Source organism: Balaenoptera physalus (assembly GCF_965194825.1).
Source record: "Balaenoptera physalus genome assembly, chromosome: 15".
NCBI classification, from domain to species: domain Eukaryota; kingdom Metazoa; phylum Chordata; class Mammalia; order Artiodactyla; family Balaenopteridae; genus Balaenoptera; species Balaenoptera physalus.
Window position 1 is genome coordinate 55,971,143 of NC_138894.1, and position 17,360 is coordinate 55,988,502.

Here is a 17,360-nt window from a genome sequence, read left to right on the forward strand (position 1 = left end):
TAACACAACAACAAGCATTGGACAAGATGTTATTAGCACTTCATTATGAATGTAGGAAATCTGAGCTTTGAATGGCTTGCCCAGGGTTAAAACAACTACTTCAGCAGAGCAAAACATAACCCTGGTTCTGACACATGGCCCCTCCATTGCTCCTCCTGCTCTGATTGGAGGCATTCCAAAGCCCTGCAGGAATCATCATGGTCATCATTTTTGCTTGGCAAGAGCTGTTCATTTGTACTGATGGGATCTTTCCCTTTGATCTAAAAGATAAATACATAGGGGAGTTAGGGAACTGGAAAGAGAAAACCCAACAGAATTCTTTCTAGAGAAAAAAAGCTGTGAGTAAGGTGAAAGAAGACAGAAAAGGGTTTCACTTTCTGTAATTGCAGAATATATTTACAATCCCAGCACCATGTTTGTCTAACACATAAAATGTGTGGTGATGGCTGTCTCCCTTCTCAGAGTGGGCCTCTTGTTAACTTCAAAGAGAGCCTGTTTGTACCTACAAATCTAATAGCTTAGCTCACAAAGTAAAATGAAATTCAAAGGAAATGCTGTTTTACAGTCTACACCTCTTTCTTCTCTCTGACTGAAGTGAATGTCAGAGGGCATTTGCTGTCCCTGTTTCGTGGGTGCCCCTGTTCTGCACAGCGGGCTCAGGTGGTAATTGTCAAGGAAAGGGAGAGATTGTGACAGTCACTGTGCTGGCCATGCCAGCCACCAAAGCTGAAGCAAAATGTGGTCCTGTTTGTGTAGGGAGAGACCTCAGTAAGCATAAATGAGCTTCCCTAGAAACGCTGAACACTAGGTGGAACACTAAAACGTCTAGAAAAGAAGCAGTTCCTGCTTGATTGAAGTACGTGACATGCACAGACCTACTCATTGAGGGAACAGAGAAACAGTGCCAGGCAGTGGGTATCTCATTGGACAATTAGGGTGCTGCCTCCTGAGAAGTAAATATTTGCCTATTGTTCCTTAAAAAATTGAAGTGAGGGTAATTGGAGGACATGGTATGGGATTCTTTCTGGTGGTAGAAGGGACCTTTACAAACCTAAGAAACCCTTAGAGCTGATTTTTATTAAAACGTTGAGTGTTTCATGATTCTGAATATAAGAAAGGCTTTATCCATGATAAAAAACTAAAACTATGAATTGAAAATAGCATTTTATATAAATATTAAGATGCTAAGTATTAAATTCTGACTGAGTGCATTTGTGTTTAAAAAAATAACACAATTTAAATTTGAGGTACATTTCTAGATTTATAAAGAGATTCTATACTAATGACTATCCCCCTTTACCTTGTGAAGTTCCTTCCTGTTTACAGACTTACCCAACCATGCCATAAAGTGAGAGCAAGTTCCTAAAATTAAAACTCGGGACTTCCCTGGTGGTCCAGTGGTTAAGACGTCTCCTTCCAACGCAGGGGGTGCGTGTTCGACCCCTGGTTGGGGAGCTAAGATCCCACATGCCTCACGGCCAAAAAAAACAAAAAACATAAAACAGAAGCAATATTGTAACAAATTCAATAAGGACTTTAAAACTGGTCCACATCAAAAAAAAATTTTTTTTAAACTTAAACATTAAAAGTCAAAGCTGTGAACTCATCAATTGGATGTGTGATCCAATGACAGCAATAACCCCAAGAAGCCCCCTTGGCATGTGTGTCCCCAACTCGAGGGAGCCTGAGAAGAGAGCATGGTCCTGGGGTGGACATCTCCCCGCTTCCACAAGCACCGCCTTTTGGTGTGTGGGTCCAGGGGCCTTGGTCAGATGAGGAGTGTTTACTGGGCGCTGACGCCGTGCTCAGAGTGGAGAGCACAGGTGCGAAGAGGGCGGCAGGCTTCCTGTAACGAGAAGCTTTCTGTCCCAAGGAGAAGACTGACACGGGGGGAACATTGACAGGACAGAGAACAGGATTCCCTGGAGACACATCAGGACATTGAAAAGAATGTGGCATCACCAGGTAGAATATTAGAGGAAGGAATGTTTCAGAGATACCTAAAGGATGAGTAAGCTCGAAGAGGCATTGTTTCTCCTTCCCACCTGGATGCCGCCCCTGGAATTAGGGGAGCTTAATGAGACAGGAGACCACAGACAGGAACTCTTCACTCTGAATTTAACAGCACTGTCTCCTTTGCATGCTACTCATGTAAGATTCAGCCACTCTCAATGCAGAAACAATGAGAGGTGACCGAATTTGGACAATGGTTTTATTTTATGTATTTTTTGGCCCTTACTGAATTAAAATTATCAGATTTATTCTACACTCTGTGTAAGGTCACTGCCATAATCTTTAGTTCTTCTCAGAGTGAGGTCAGCCTATTTAACTACATCAGAGTCCTGTGGTGGGGTTCTTGAGGTGCAAATTTCTGCAACCCCCTCAGACAGACTGAGGCGGGGATCATTTGAGAATGAAGTACAGGGAAGGCCAGGTCTTCTGCATTTTTAAAGGGCACTTACTAATCTAGATGCTGTGTTTCAGAGCCTTGAATGAATGCAGCGTCTATGTCAAGGCCAAATTTAACTCGCTTTCGAATTTTAGTACAAAACTTGGTTTTGCTTTTATGTTAGAACTTTACTTTTGTTTTGTTTTGTTTTGTTTTACTAGTCCTGGGCCAAAGTGACATTGGTAGCTTCAGGATCCTTGCGTGTATTTCTCATGTTACCATACCGGGAAAAGACGCTAGAGGGCAGCATAAGGCCGCAAAACCTGCCGTATGGGAGGCGGGAGCGGGAGGAAAAAGCCTCGACAGGCTCCACTGGCGCTGGGAAGCGGACTCCGTTTTCGCCCAACTAAAATTCCACAGTTAGCCTTTAGGATAACGCATGCCTTTGTTGGTGGCTCTGTTTCATTATATAGACAGGCGTTTAGTGTGGAAATGTGCAAGCGAGGGGCCGCTTATCCCATTCCCCAGCTTGACTCGGAAGAAGGTAGTCAGAAATAGGCAAGAGCCTAATGATCTCTCCGAGGAGAGGAATTCCACGCGGGTGACCTCGTTCAGATTGTCTTTCGTGACACTGCCGCGTTCTCAGGGGGTTGTGTGTCTCTTCCCGCTGATACAGTTTTGCTTTCATCTTTATTTCCCAGCTGTTTGCGTTGCATCCCCTCTGGCTTTTATGTACAAGCTGCAGCACGCCGTGGAAAGAGCAGCAGAAATTTGCTCTCTGCAATGATTGCCGAGCACAGTTGTACTTACTTTCATTGTGGGACTTCTGAGTCCTGGCCCCTTTAGAGAGAGAAAGGGTTGGTGTAACTCCTCCTGCTGTTCCTTCTCTTGTTTCTGTATTTGACAAAAGTGTATGTTTGCATGTGTATGTATATGGGAAGGAGCTCATATGCATTGATTCCCTACTAAACACTAAATAGATTTAAATGAGCTTATTTTATTGAATCCTTGAAATTACCCAGGGACTTGAATTGAGGTCAGTCTTGCTCATTCGTTAATCTAGTTCAAGAGCAAAGATGGGAGGAAGGATTGTCTTTGGCCCCCATCTTCCATGGGTCCCCTTCCTTAAGACATTATTAAGTTTATCCTTCAGCAAATTGAGGAAAATTTACTTGGTGAGGGAAAAGTGAACGATTCCTAGGCGCAGAGGATACAGTGCCCTCAGGTGGCCACTTAGCAAAATTACTTAAAAGTGAGTAATTCCTTCATAGGCCACATCTAGGTCAGCCCAGGCAGAGCTTTGCCCTTTGTTTTCTCTCTCATACCCCAATTCCTTGGCCCTTCGGGTTTTGAGCGAGCTCTCCCTCTGCCCTACCATCTTGTCTCTTCCCTTCTTACCACCATGACTAGTGCGTGCTTGTTAACCTTCCTTGTATCCCTCCTTAAATCTTACCTTGAAAGCAAACACCTGCTATTGTTTATCCTGCTTCCAAGCCACTAAGAGCTCCCTCCCCTGAGCAGAGACAACTGGACCAGGGCTTTCATTTCAAATAGACTCAATCTCTAAGCAGAGATTTGAGGATGAATAGCATTCTTGCTCTTTTCATCTTGATCTCATATCAGACTCTGTTACTCAGCTACCTACCCTCTCCAGGCCTGAATAGACCACATATCCCACCTTTTTCTACCCTTCAGTGTTTTAGACAAATCATTGCTGCAATACATCAGTGATCCAGATTCTATTCCAAAACCCTGATCATGTTTAAATATACCCAAGCTTTGTGTACTCAGCCATGTAACAACTGATAGCCTGCTTGCCTTACCCAGATAATTTACTCAAATATGAAACTTTCAGAGAAGAGTCTGACTTTGAGCTTAGCCTTAAAGCAGGAGATGGCATTGAACATGCTGTCTGTCCTGTTGGTTAGGCTATCTTTGTTAGATTTTTTTCTTTCTTTTTTTTTTTTTTTTCGGTATGTAAGGGAAAGAGATTTACTCACATTACTTCAGTTAATGGAAGATTTTTTTAAGGATCCATTAGGAAGTAAGAGAGACAAGACATCCTTTCAGCTGCTGAACAACGAGGCCGCACAGAGAATAAAAACTTTGTTCTAATAGTCATACTGGGATCTTAAGAGCAACCCTTCTACATGTTCCCTTGGGTACAAGTGCCCACTGCTCCCTAATTCAGGGCTGCACCACCGACCTCTCTCTGCTGTGTCTACTCCCACTTAGATCATTTTTTCTCTCCTCTCCTGCTTCCTGGTCTCTCCTACTCTTGGCTTCTGCCTCATGGCTTCTACCTATTGCTTTTGCTCCTGTGTGCATTTCCACTTCTGTCTACTCTCCTCTTCCTCTCACTTTCAGATTCCCCCAAAGACATGCTCTAATATGGTGAGTGGACCTGTCTAGAACACAACTGCATGGGCTTTTGCCCTGCTGCTTGTGGCCAGGCTCACTTCCTCAGACCGAGTAGCTGTAAACCCAGAGGTAGATTTGCACGGCATAAAACATGAGCTTAAAAGATGGTCCCTGGGAAGGAGGCTGTGGGCTGGAAGGCTCTCGTAGCTTCCCAGAAGGAAGCAAGGTGATTTGCTTATTCAGAAGGGCCCTAAGGGTCATGGCAGAAGGTGAAGAGGAGGGAATTAAGGGTTTTTTAAGCAGGAGAGTGGAGTTTATGGTGCGCTTGAGAATCATTCCTTTGGCTTCGGTTTAGAGGATGGGCTGAGGAAGGAGATCACTCTGGAGGCAATTGTCATGGTACAGAACAGAGACAGTCGGGCTCTGAGTACATAAAAGTAAGACTTGACATTTTTGTTACTCCGTTTCCCACATAAGAATTGAAAGACAATTAGAAATACGAAACTATTGTTTTTCTCCTGACGTCTCCATTGAATTCCCAGGCTTTGCAGAAATAAGCCTCAGTCTCCTCTGTTTCCTATAATGCCTTTGTCAATTTGTTTTAATACTACTCCCTCCTGCCCCCCCGCCGTTGAGACATCCTTTCCTTCCCAGGCCCAGTTGCCTCGGACCTGCTGTCTAACGTTCGGCTTGGAAGTTCTTCCTTCTCCTTCCTTATAACCCTTGGACCAGCTTCCATGACTGCCACAGAGTTTTTCTTTATTCCCTACCAGCGAGCTCTGTTTTCTTTTTTTAATTCCTTCACTCATTGTACTTGTTTTGGAATCTCTTCTACATTGGGCATAGTTTTACTATGCATAGTTTTTTTCAACTCCCACCAATTCTATTATTTAAAATTCCTCTTCCCACTCTTAGGATCCTGGGAACTTAGAGCTTGGAGGGATCTTGGAGACACTTTGATCTGAGCCTTTCCTTATACAGACAAGAGACATGTGCTCAGGAGACTGTGCACGGCCAGCCAGATAGTCAGTGTTCTAGATCTGGCTGGTCTTCTGATCCCCAGTTTAACACTTTTCGCAATAGGCCAGGGAAAACAAGTTGCGTTGCTCAGATTCACCTCAGTTTTCTGCTAGTGACAGCCTGGAACACATGCTGAAAAGAAATGTGAGGCATTCTGTAGACTCACCGAAGAAGCCAGTTCGTATGGTCAACCAGAGGGTCAAGATGGAACCTGGTAGCACATGGGTCACCCATTAGCTTTGTATTCTGGTGCAACTTTAAGGACCTCAATCCTTCCCCTTTGCAGTTGCTTTGGGGCAGGTGTTATAGGGACTTAAGTGCTGATGCTGGTTCCTTCTCACCCTCGACCCTGGCTGAGCTCTGACAGCCACAGGGCTTGGCTTGTGTGCTTGGAATATCTGCAAGGATGTCCTCTTCCAGGAGAAATAGCTTCCCTCTCCTCCCACAAGAAAGTGTGGCCTCCTAGAAATCTGAATCCAGTGCTCACATGCCTTTTGGACAAGGTGCCCATTTCCCATGTCCCAGTGGGACGGTGATGAGATGAGATGAGCTCTTAAAGCTGGTGCCATGTATGCTGTGGAGAACAAAGTGCCTGCACGTGCTCAGAGCTGGGTCCTTAAGGGCCAGCTGACTGCTCACAAGACCTCAGCCTCATCACAGCTTGTCCCTCTTCAGGGAACGCCAGGAGTGCAGCTGAGCTGTCTTGTTAGAGGCTGAGCTTCTCGGCCAAGAGCTCCCTATGTCAGGGCCATCTGGGAAGGAAAGCTCGGTATCATCTCTCTCACTGAAGAAGGCCTTAAGTCTTCGGTTTTCATGGCTCTCAGACCTCCCTCTTTTTTTCTGAAGGGAGAAAAATACAAAGGTCTTTGGAGTACAAGTAGCATAAACGCATATAGACTAACTTAAATGAAAAAGGGGGAAGTGGGGCAGAGTAGAGCATTCAAGGAACCCAAGGGCAAGAAAGAGAAAATTTACAGCTGGAGCTCATGAGAGCCATATCAGGAAAGCTGTCAGCAGCAAGCCAGCATCTCCTCCTCTCCTGGTCTCCATGGGGGCTGTGAGCTGCCTTCTCCTGGCTTCCCGGGGAGCCCTCCTTCTCCTCCCTCTCTGCACACTGGCTTTCTCTGCTTTCACCAGCGTTGGCAAACTTGGCCTCCCCAGACCTGGCCTTCCACCCCTGACCAATTCAAATACCCAGGAGAGACTGACTTGAGTTTAGGAGGCCTAGGGCCAAATTCTTGGGGGAGTAAGTTTGATTGGAACACACGTCCTACCTGTGACCAGGGTTGGGGGATAGGAGGCAGGGTCACACTGTAAAAATATGACTGCTCTGGATTTGTTTGAAGAAATATTTGGACAGTCTACTTGGGGTGTAAGTGGAGCCATCAGGGGCTCCAAAAGGTGATCTTTAAGCTGCTATGCAAAAATCAAAGGGATGGGTTTGGCTTGCTCTGGAGCAGGGGCTTGGGATTGAGGCTACAGTCATCTAGATGGTGGGAAACCGGGCATTGCATGGCACCAATTTGTTCAGATGGCTAAAATCATAAATGCTTGGGTGAACAAAATTATTTTGTGGGTGGAGACAGAGACTGTGTCCATCGGGGGTCAGAGGCAGCACATGGGATTCAAAAGCCAGAAGCAGAAGTCGGAGTCTCACTGGAATTCACAGGGACACAGGAGGAAGGAAACCAGATTTTCATCCTCTGTGGAACTGGAAAGATTCAAACCAGGCCCCTCTAGATCTACAACGGACAGAGAGGCCCCAGCTGGCATCTGGATAATATTACAATTGTTCATTATAAATCTCAAAAGTAAGTATCACTAGTATATTCAGGCAGTTGTTTCATTGAGTTAGGGTTTCATAATAATGCAGCTCCAGCCCTCTTACACCGTGACTCAGAGGACAGCTAGCTTCTACCCCTGACCCTGAACAATTCGTCTAGAGCCATGGGTCAAAATCGGAATAGACTGGAAAATTGGGTGGACCTAGTACAAAGTCACCTCTACTATTGTAGAGATGCTTCAAAGCCTGTTCTGCTAACTTTACTCATGTAGGAAAGCACATTTTTAATGCCACTGTGCTGCTGCTGGCCCATCATTTTCATACACTGGAGGGTACTTCCGATGCTACTTCAGAACCCCATGGGGTCAATCAGGGTTTCTTGTTAATGCCACATTAATGTGGTTTTCTGTGTCTGCTCTTAAAAGGGGCCCTTTCTTGGCCTTTGCAATTAATTATTGTGTTTTTTCTTAAGGATAATACAAGAAGCCATATAGCATTATAATTAAGTTTCAGGCTTGGGGTCAGACAGACTTGGGTGAAATAGCGTCTCTACCATTTAATTCTGTGTGTCCTTAGGCAAGGTCCGTCATATCATCTTCATCATCATCTGCTTTTCACTAAGCGTTAGCTAAGAGATTTACATATATTATCCCCTTGTTTTTTGTGGCCAACTGGTGAGGTTGCTGTACTTAGCCCCACGTTACAGATGATGAAACTAAGGTGAGGCTTAGGAAGGTTAAACATCTCACCTAAACAGTAATGATAATAAAATCAAACAGTAATAATAATTATTTTAACCATTTCTGAGGGCTGATCACATCCCATGCACTCGTATAAATATTTTACTCATAAGATCTCATTTAATTCTCACAACTGTGCACAAGCTCAACCAGTGTATTCTTTAAAGCTCAAGTGTTTATAAGGAGGGTGGACTTGTAAGGCCCACCTGGGTATGACAGGGTTTGGCAATATTTAGGCCACTTTCCCATAACTGCCCTGGCACAGGACAGCCCAGCTGGCATTCCCAGGTTTCTTAGAGGTTGGTTATTAGCATTCCTAGCCACGCTGTACTAGGTTCTGTCCCCACCTCCACCCCCCAACTCCCCGCCCTGCTCCCCCTCAACACAAACACTGTTTGGATCTCCCATCACTGGTTTCACCTTGCAGTTCAGGGACTGTAAAAAAGACTTCTTTAAGGTCCTGTACTAATGTACTGTATCTATAACACAGCAATTCTGTATCCCTCAATCTCAGGAAACATAAAACAAGTTCTCCAGGAGACCTGAGAGCCTTCCCACTAGGCTTGGGGCTGGAATGTAGTCCCCCCTTATCGGGCAGTAGTGCAAATTTATCCCACCGTAGGACTTACCTCAGAAAATATTCTTGGGCATCTTTCTTTCCAGTTTTGGACCCCTTTGATGATGATGATGTTCTTCATATAACTGAGGGTTTCAAGGACTGAGAACCAGTATTTTAATCATCTCCTTTGTAAATTTTGCATCTCAGTATCTGCCTCAGACTCACATTATCATATATCTCTTATGTTGGCACTTCAGTCAGAACCTCAATTTTGATGCTGTATTTTACAAGTATGATCTCTGAATCTTTACAACAATTAGATGAGTGAGACATTAGTGCTTCCATATTACAGATGAGAAAATGGAGACTTAGAAAGACTAAGTGAATTGCCCAGAGATAGAATTTGAACCCAGGTCCATAGAAATATTTAAATACTACTATATATATTTCCCAACGTATTAGAAGGGATTCCTTCTGGATATCTAGAGTGAAAGATAGTACTTATATTAATCTTAGGGAAAAATGTCATGTAATAAAAGAAATTATTTCCTCCTTTGTATAAAACATAGTTCTTCAAACTTCTACATTACTACCTGTGTAATGCTGAAAATGTCACTTCTGGTAATTACAAAATAACTGGGTATTTCTCCTTTCACTTTCCACTTGCTCTTCCCATGCATATGCCTTGTATGGAACCTATATATTGGTTCTGTTTCCTTAGCTCCTAAAGTCTTCGTCAAACACAACAGCCAACAATTTTAATTGCTGTGTGTCCTTAATATGTATTCTATAGAACATTTGCATTTATAGATGCTTAAAGCAGGCCCAGGCAAATATAGTACTTGGTTGGATGATTGGAGATTGGCCTATCAATCCGTCATCAGCTTGTTCCAGTAGGTTATTTGCTAGTCCGTTCAACTGTTAAAGGCCTCCATTTTCCTAGCCTTTAGGGAAAGTTCCCCACACCTTCTCGACCCACTTTTTGATTATTGCTGTTAACTATTTGCATTTCTCCTTAAGAATAATTTAAGTATTGTAAGAACAAAGTATTTGGAGACACGCCCTAGGGAATTTTATATACTATTCCAGTGGGATTTGATGACCTGATTGAAACTCTTCCATCCTTTAAGCACAGAAGCAATTCGTTCTTTGAAAAAATACAGAAAAGTTCAGGTACTTAAGAAAAAAATAAGAGTTTTATTTGACTCTCTGAAGCTCATCATATTTTAGAAGCTTTTTGGCAATGCCTGTAAAGCTTTTTTGTGCGCTTTGTATCACTTTGTCCTTTCAAGCTCTCCAGAAAACCCTGGTGGCTTTGCCCTCTTTTCTTCTGTATATCTAAGTGGAGAGCAGGTGACATTTTTGACCTGCATTAAACAGGCCATTATGATGGAGAAGAGGTGTTCTTTTATACTTACTCTGTACACCACTAGATCTTCCCCACCCAAGATAAATGTACATTTATTTTGAAATAGGAAAAGAAAATTTCTTTGAAATAAGAAAAGTTATTTTGAAAAAGAAAGCCAAGTTGTTATACTGAGCTCCTCAAAATTTCAGGGAAGATAACAGGTTTGAATAGGTCCTCTTACAGGTCCCCTAGTTATAAGTCTCTATTAACTTACAGAACAGTCATTTCTAAACGCCTCTACCCATTCTATTCCTGTCACTGAGAAGGTTTTTAGTAAAACTAGGAGGCAGTGTAGTACAGTGGGAAAAGAGGTCACCTGGGACTTGGAGGCTGGGGTGCCAGTGTTATTCTCCTGGGACTGGTTGCATTACCTTGGGCAGGTCACTTACCTTTCCAGAAGGGTAATTTGCTCACCTGTCAGGTAGGGATAATAACAACTTCCTGCCTATTGTGAAGAGTTGGTATGAGAATCAAATGGAACGAGAGACGGCAAAGCACCATTCAAACTGAGGTGCTGTGCACGTGTCAGGTGGAAGAGTATTTGTGAGATGGGGAAGCTCTGCCGACCGTATGCAGTCCCAGAGAACAACACCCAGAGAGTGGAAAACGAAACGTGAAATGGTGACAGAGTAGATGCTGCTAAAGTATGTCTACAGTATCTAAACTGGCTGTCACTTGGGTGGGGAAAATGGAAAAGTAATGAAAATATTTGAACCCTGTTTTTACCAAAAGGTAGATTTACCAAGCATGAGACAAAGTTAGCTTGGCATGAACTGATATGCCCGAACTCGCACCCCATCTGCCACAGTGTCACTGACCTAACGTGGTTAAAAAGAAGATGGATTACCACACACCCCTCCGTAGCAATTTCACTTTATTATTTGCCACCAGCTTTGCCTTACAGTCTGTTGGCCAAACACACAACATCTGTCTTCATGCTAAGTTTTACAATCACACTTTTCAAAAATTCTCCTTCTTTGGGCAATTTTATTTCAAAAATATCAGCTAGAAATAGAAATTTCAGAATGTTGAAAGCATTTGCTGTCCTGTCCATAATTATGATGTCAATATTAACTTTTAAAGCCTTACTACAGGGAAACATTAAGGTCTGAACTCCAGTTTCTTGGTGCCCACCCACCTGTTCACACACAGGTATTAGGCTGGGTTACAGATGCATGCAGGTGTCTTACTTATCTCTCTGTGGGAGGCAACTGAAAAGTGGCTTCCATATCTAAAAATCAAATTTGGAAGTCATAAGAGTTCTACCCACTCATTGGAATTTAGATACCTAACGTTTATGACTATAGAAGCAAATTGGCTTTATTTTCATGAGATTACTCAGTGAGCATGCAGGTGTGTCCCGCATCATCCTGGGAATCTGTGTTATTTGGCTTGGACTCTGTGAACATTTATTACCATTACTTTTCTCCGCTGGCCAAGTTACTCCAAAACATTCCTGTATTTTGTAGCAGTGGAGCTGTACAAATTGGCCACTCACCACCTGGATTATACAGTGTGTAAACCAGTGCAGATTAAGTGAAAATTATCATAGATTCAGGAGACCTGGGCTTGGAATCGGACCCTGCCATTTTTCTGGTGTTGTAGCACTGAACCGTAGTGTCTTTGTCTGGGACACGTGTCCATGATAACCTTTATTCTTTCTGTAGCTCATCGGGTGAAAACCAAATGACAATACCTATGTGCAAGTGCTCAGTAAAGTTTAGGGCACTACACCAATGTCAGTTATTGTTATAATGATAAAGTCAGAGCTGTCTTTTCTGGTTTTGACCATGGCAAAGCTCGCACTGATCATGAAGGACTGAAAGCGGTGAGGAGGCTCTCTCTCACTCGGTCCAGGCTCTGTACATGTAAATTCAGTTGTCTCAGTGATTTTTGTGAAATTCAGTGCCTTTGTAGTGAAAACAATATACAAACTGTTGGATAGGGGAGCCTGCTGTGGAATCAGGGATACCTGTGGCTGCAAGGACCTGAGAGATAGTAGCAGGAGACCAGAGGGAATCTAATCCCAGCAATCCTGGAGTGGCAGTCCACAGGCTAGATGGAGAGAGACATCTGCAAAGCCACAGGAAGTGCACATAGGGATTAACAGATGTACCAGGGCGAAGCATCAGGGGTCCACGCAGTTAGCTTGGCTCTGTTCTATGGCCACAAACAATAAATGCCCACTTCTCTGGAATGATAACAGTGTAACAAAGTAGAAGCATCTGGAGAAATAGTGTAAAGTGTCCATAGTGGGGAATGTGCCTAGGGAGGCCCCATGAGTTAGGTCATATTTGTATATGGGGCAACACAGAGAATGACAGAATGGCCAGAGATAGAATGAGGTAGAGGTACAGGATAGGCTGAAATTTAATTTCCCACAAAGATTTTGGCATTTATTTTAACTGCTGAAGAGACTCATGAATAGGTTCTCATCACCACACATTGATACCCTAAACTATTTCTGTACCTCTATCTTTGTCTGCCTCTCTCTGCAAATGAATTCAACACATGTTGGTTAAAATTGTTCCTGAATTACACTGTCAGAATGGAAAAAAATGTCACTGCATTGAACCCTGTTAATGAGCTGGGTGGCTTCAAGAAAGGGGTCAGTAGAAGAAAAATTCCCCACAATTAACTTCATTATTTCTCAGGTGGAGGGAACCAGAGAACCTTCACTATGTCCTTATTGTTCAAATGATTATTTATTGAATGAAAACTGCTAATTCATCCATTCATTCAATGAGTCAACAAATAATTAGTGAGTGCTAAGTAAAAGTGAGACTAAAAAGGTGCTTCACTTATGATGCTTTCTTCAAGGAATTTATAAAATAATGGGAAGGTAAGATATCCACACAGAGAACTGGGAAGGAAATGGTAATTGTCAGAAAAGAGGTTCAAAATGTTACGGGGATTCAAAGATCATACTTGTCTATGACTGAGAAAACACATTAACAAGGTGGAATTTGTGTTGAGACCCCGAAATTGCATCAGGCTTTGAAATGGAACATTGGAAGGGGAAAGACACTCATGATGGAAGTAATGTACTGCGAAGAGTGATGGAACCGCATGAATGTGCAGTATTGGAGAAATGGTGAAAAATACAGTCTGACTAAAGATTAAAATATAGGTAGACAATTGATGTTAGCCTAATTCTCTCCCTGGCAAAAATTGTTGGGGAGACATTGTTCAAAGTTTAGAAAAAGTTACTGAGGGAGGATATCTCAAAATCTTGACCATGCTGAGCCTCACACTTTATTTAGAAACCAGCGGTGTGTATTAAAGAAATCAGAACACACTATGGGGACGATGGATATGGTATTAATTAGGAGGATGGATAGAGGCAGGGACACCAGGTCATGGGTTACTGCATAAAAGGTGTACGTGGGGAAAAGAAGATAAGAACTGGAAAAGGAAAGGAAAATGGAGGCACAGATGTCAGAAGTATTGGCCAAGTTGAGTCATCCACAGCAAAGTTCTCAGCAATAATTTGAATGTAAGGTATAAGAAATAGAATGGAGTTAAAAAATGATTTTGAAATTAATTTCAGTTTGGGTAACAGGGAGACTAGAAATGTGATTGCTATAAAACAGGGAAGTCTAGAAGTAATTTCCCAGTGCGGGGAGGGAGGAAAGATGATGGTTTGTTTTTAGGCTGAACTTAGAAAACCAGGATAGGCCTAAAGATAAGGATTTACAGGTATTTCCTAGAAGTAAAAACAGGTTATTCTAGGATTAAACCCTTTATGCACCAAGGAAGACTAAAGTGTAGAGAATTTAAACAATATCTAATAAATCAAACTGATGACCACTGGATTTCTAAAATTAACCTGATTTTTCATAGAGATCTATGAAGGACATAGATCTAGTGTTTCAGAGCAAAACATCCACTTGAATTGCCAACTTTGGCTTCAATAATGACTATTTGGTGTGCCCTGAACTTAGCCGTGTTTTCGGATAGTGTTTGTTGATCAATCCAAACTGTTCATTGTTATGAAAGTATTCATTTATCTACTCTTAGGTTCAAATGTGTTAGAGAAATATTAACGATTTCCCATGCTTTAGCTTCTAGTAATTTAACATCATTTATTTAAGCAATCACAGGAAATAGTAACGTTGGCTTTCAACCCAGAAAAGACATCAAGTAAATAAGTTTGTGTTTGTTCTCCAGGGACTAGAGATGATTTTTTTTCTTCTATCTAACAGGGCACACCTGTTATAATAAGAGGTTTACATTTAATTTGTCTCCCAAAGAAAGCCTGCATTAACTTATATGGTCAAGATCTAACCTGCCGATGTTCATTTGTGAATGTGTGACAAAAGATTAAAATTAAAGATAAAGATACAAATCGAGGCGGGGGGCAGAGTTTGATTGTTCTCTGATGTAAGGAAGGGCATCTTTCCCGCAGAATAACTCTGAGAAACTAGCCCAGCCTGATTGTACTTTTTCTACTAGCCAGTCACAACAAGAACTGAGAGGAAAGTTAGCGTAGTCTCCCAATTTGCTGTCCAAAGTCAAATCCTCTCAGCAAAGCCTCCAGAATTGTACCTTCTCCAGCCTGGCCAGTAGGAAAGTAAGACAGTGTGTATTGCTCCAGCTTTTTTTTTTTTTTTTTTTTCAAATGCCACTTATTTGAATTGTGGGAGCCTCAATTGTGGGAGCCTCAAGATTGTGGGAGCCTCCTTAAGTTTCCCTAGAGTTTTAGCTCTCCAAATCCACAAAGCAGTTGTCCTTTTTAGGTATGCTCTTTTTAATTAAAATGAAACTGAGATGTCTAAGAGGCACTAAAAAATACATATGAATAAACAGGGAAGCTGAGTCAAAGAACTAATTATAAAAAAAAAAAAAAAAAAAGAACTAATTATACCTTGACGCTGGCATTCTGCTGCTGTAGAGCTCAGGGTCCTTGCTCTAACTGCCTTACGCCCCCTGTCTTAAGAGAAGAGAACACCTCCTACACCACTTCATTTTTCTGCTTTTGGTTGACGGCTCCCAAGCCAGGCCTTCCAGCCCCAGCGTCCCTAAGCCCCGCGTTCATATCATCCCTGTAGGACACCCCTACGCAAATTACACATGTTTAGTGTTAAATGCAGTTTCATCTCTTCTCTCCAAATTATTGCTGTTTCAAATCCCCTCATCTCCTAGCCTGCATGGCTTATATTTTTGGACTTCTCATTGCCTTTAAAAAATAAAAATAAAAACAGTAGTCACAAGTTTAATCATGTTACTCAAGGCTCTCCTTTGACTTTTTTTATCCAACATTATTTACCATGGACCCTTTGAAAATTCTTCTTTTCCAGCCCATTCTGGCCTTTTGTGCTCTTTTTTGAATGCTGTATTAATTTTGTCTTTTTGGTATATTTGTGCTGTTCCCCATGTTTGGCACCTTCATTTATGTCATTACAAAGTAATGTATCCTCTACTTTCTTTTTTTTTTTTTTTTAAACATCTTTATTGAAGTATAATTGCTTCACAATGGTGTGTTAGTTTCTGCTTTATAACAAAGTGAATCAGCTACACATATACACACGTTCCCATATCTCCTCCCTCCTGCATCTCCCTCCCTCCCACCCTCCCCATAAAACCATAATTCAAAAAGAGTCATGTACCAAAATGTTCATTGCAGCTCTATTTACAATAGCCAGGACATGGAAGCAACTTCTACTTTCTTTTGGTCTAAACTCATTCATGATACTCCAGCTTACAGCTGATGTCCAGAAAATCCTTTTATTTCTCTGATTTTATAAGGCGCATTTAGCCTGAACCTTACCACCTGTCCCTTGGGCTTCACAGAATTCTTGTGTCTCAGTCTGTTTATATCAAAATAGAAGATATTTATCAAGCGATTGTCCCATTTATGTTACCAGGTTCAATGCTGCTGGGATTCAAACTGAGTATGTCAAAGAAACCTCTCGAGCTGCTTATTGTATAGTGCAGGGCACACTTCAAGCACACAAATGCGTCTAAACTAAGTCAAAGAAAATAAGACTTGTACATTTGACATCTTGTCACTCTAATTATACTAGAAACACGGGGACAACCTGTACTTCTCATTCTTCTGTATCTCTCAGTGCAGTCAACACAGAATGAGGCACACTGTTGATGGATACTCCTTACCACACACACCAACACTGCCACACCAGTAGCAATCACGTGCTGACCACACGCTGTGCCCAATTCTTACATACATTCTCTGTAATTCTCACAGCCTTACAGGGTAGGCATTATTAACCCATTTCACAGATGAAGAATCTGACTCTTGAAGTTACGTAACTTAATGTGCCTACACTGAGGCAATCAGTAAATGGCAATCAGAACCAGGTGTTTGTAGCCAGGTGTAACTAAAAAGCTTGTGCGCTATTCCCTACTCATTACTGCCCAACTACTTGGGAATGGATACTTGTGATATCATCTCAGATCATTCCACAGATGACATTCTTGAGAGGGGGGCCGTTACACACACACACACACACACACGCCACACTAGTGACAAAGATAAGGGTTTCTTGATATTTTCTTTTAAAGTCCACTCTCCAAATGTTTGAGATTATCTGGCTCTGTGCATGTTCTTTGCACCTTCTTCTGCCGCAGCTCCATCATTTCCTTGTCAGTTGCATACCTGGCCTACTTAAATAATATGAATAAAAATCAACCACTCATAGCTTGAAGGAAGGGTAACAGCATGGCCTCAAGTCCATAGGAAACTGACTCTTACTGGTTGTCCATCCTGGCTCTCGTTCATACACTGGGTCATTAAAAAGCCTAGCTTCCTTGCCATGCACGGGATTTTGCCTGCAAGATCCCATTAGTGCTAATGGGTCATTTTCCTTCCATCACCCCAAGGATCAAAAGGAGAAGGTGCATCTTTGATGAAGCGCTAATGTTACACAGGGCTCAGGCCACTTAAAGGTTTCCTTTGTTCTCTTCCTATGGCAATCCTGTGGGAGACTTAAGACCACTCTCTGCTATATGAAGAGTTTATAAACACCGTATTAAGTGGTGGTTGCTAAGTGCAACTTCAGTAATGAAAATGAGAATGAGTCCCCTGCTTGTAAAGCCAAACTCATCCACCTTGGTACGTCTGAGGCTTACATCCTGCA

At 42.3% G+C, this 17,360-nt stretch overlaps 1 protein-coding gene across 21 annotated transcripts in view; it reads left to right on the forward strand.

Annotated features, from left to right (window-relative positions):
- The window catches only part of NRXN1 (neurexin 1), a 1,120,109-nt gene that overhangs the window by 558,918 nt on the left and 543,831 nt on the right, over window positions 1–17,360 (forward strand). The window lies entirely within an intron of this gene.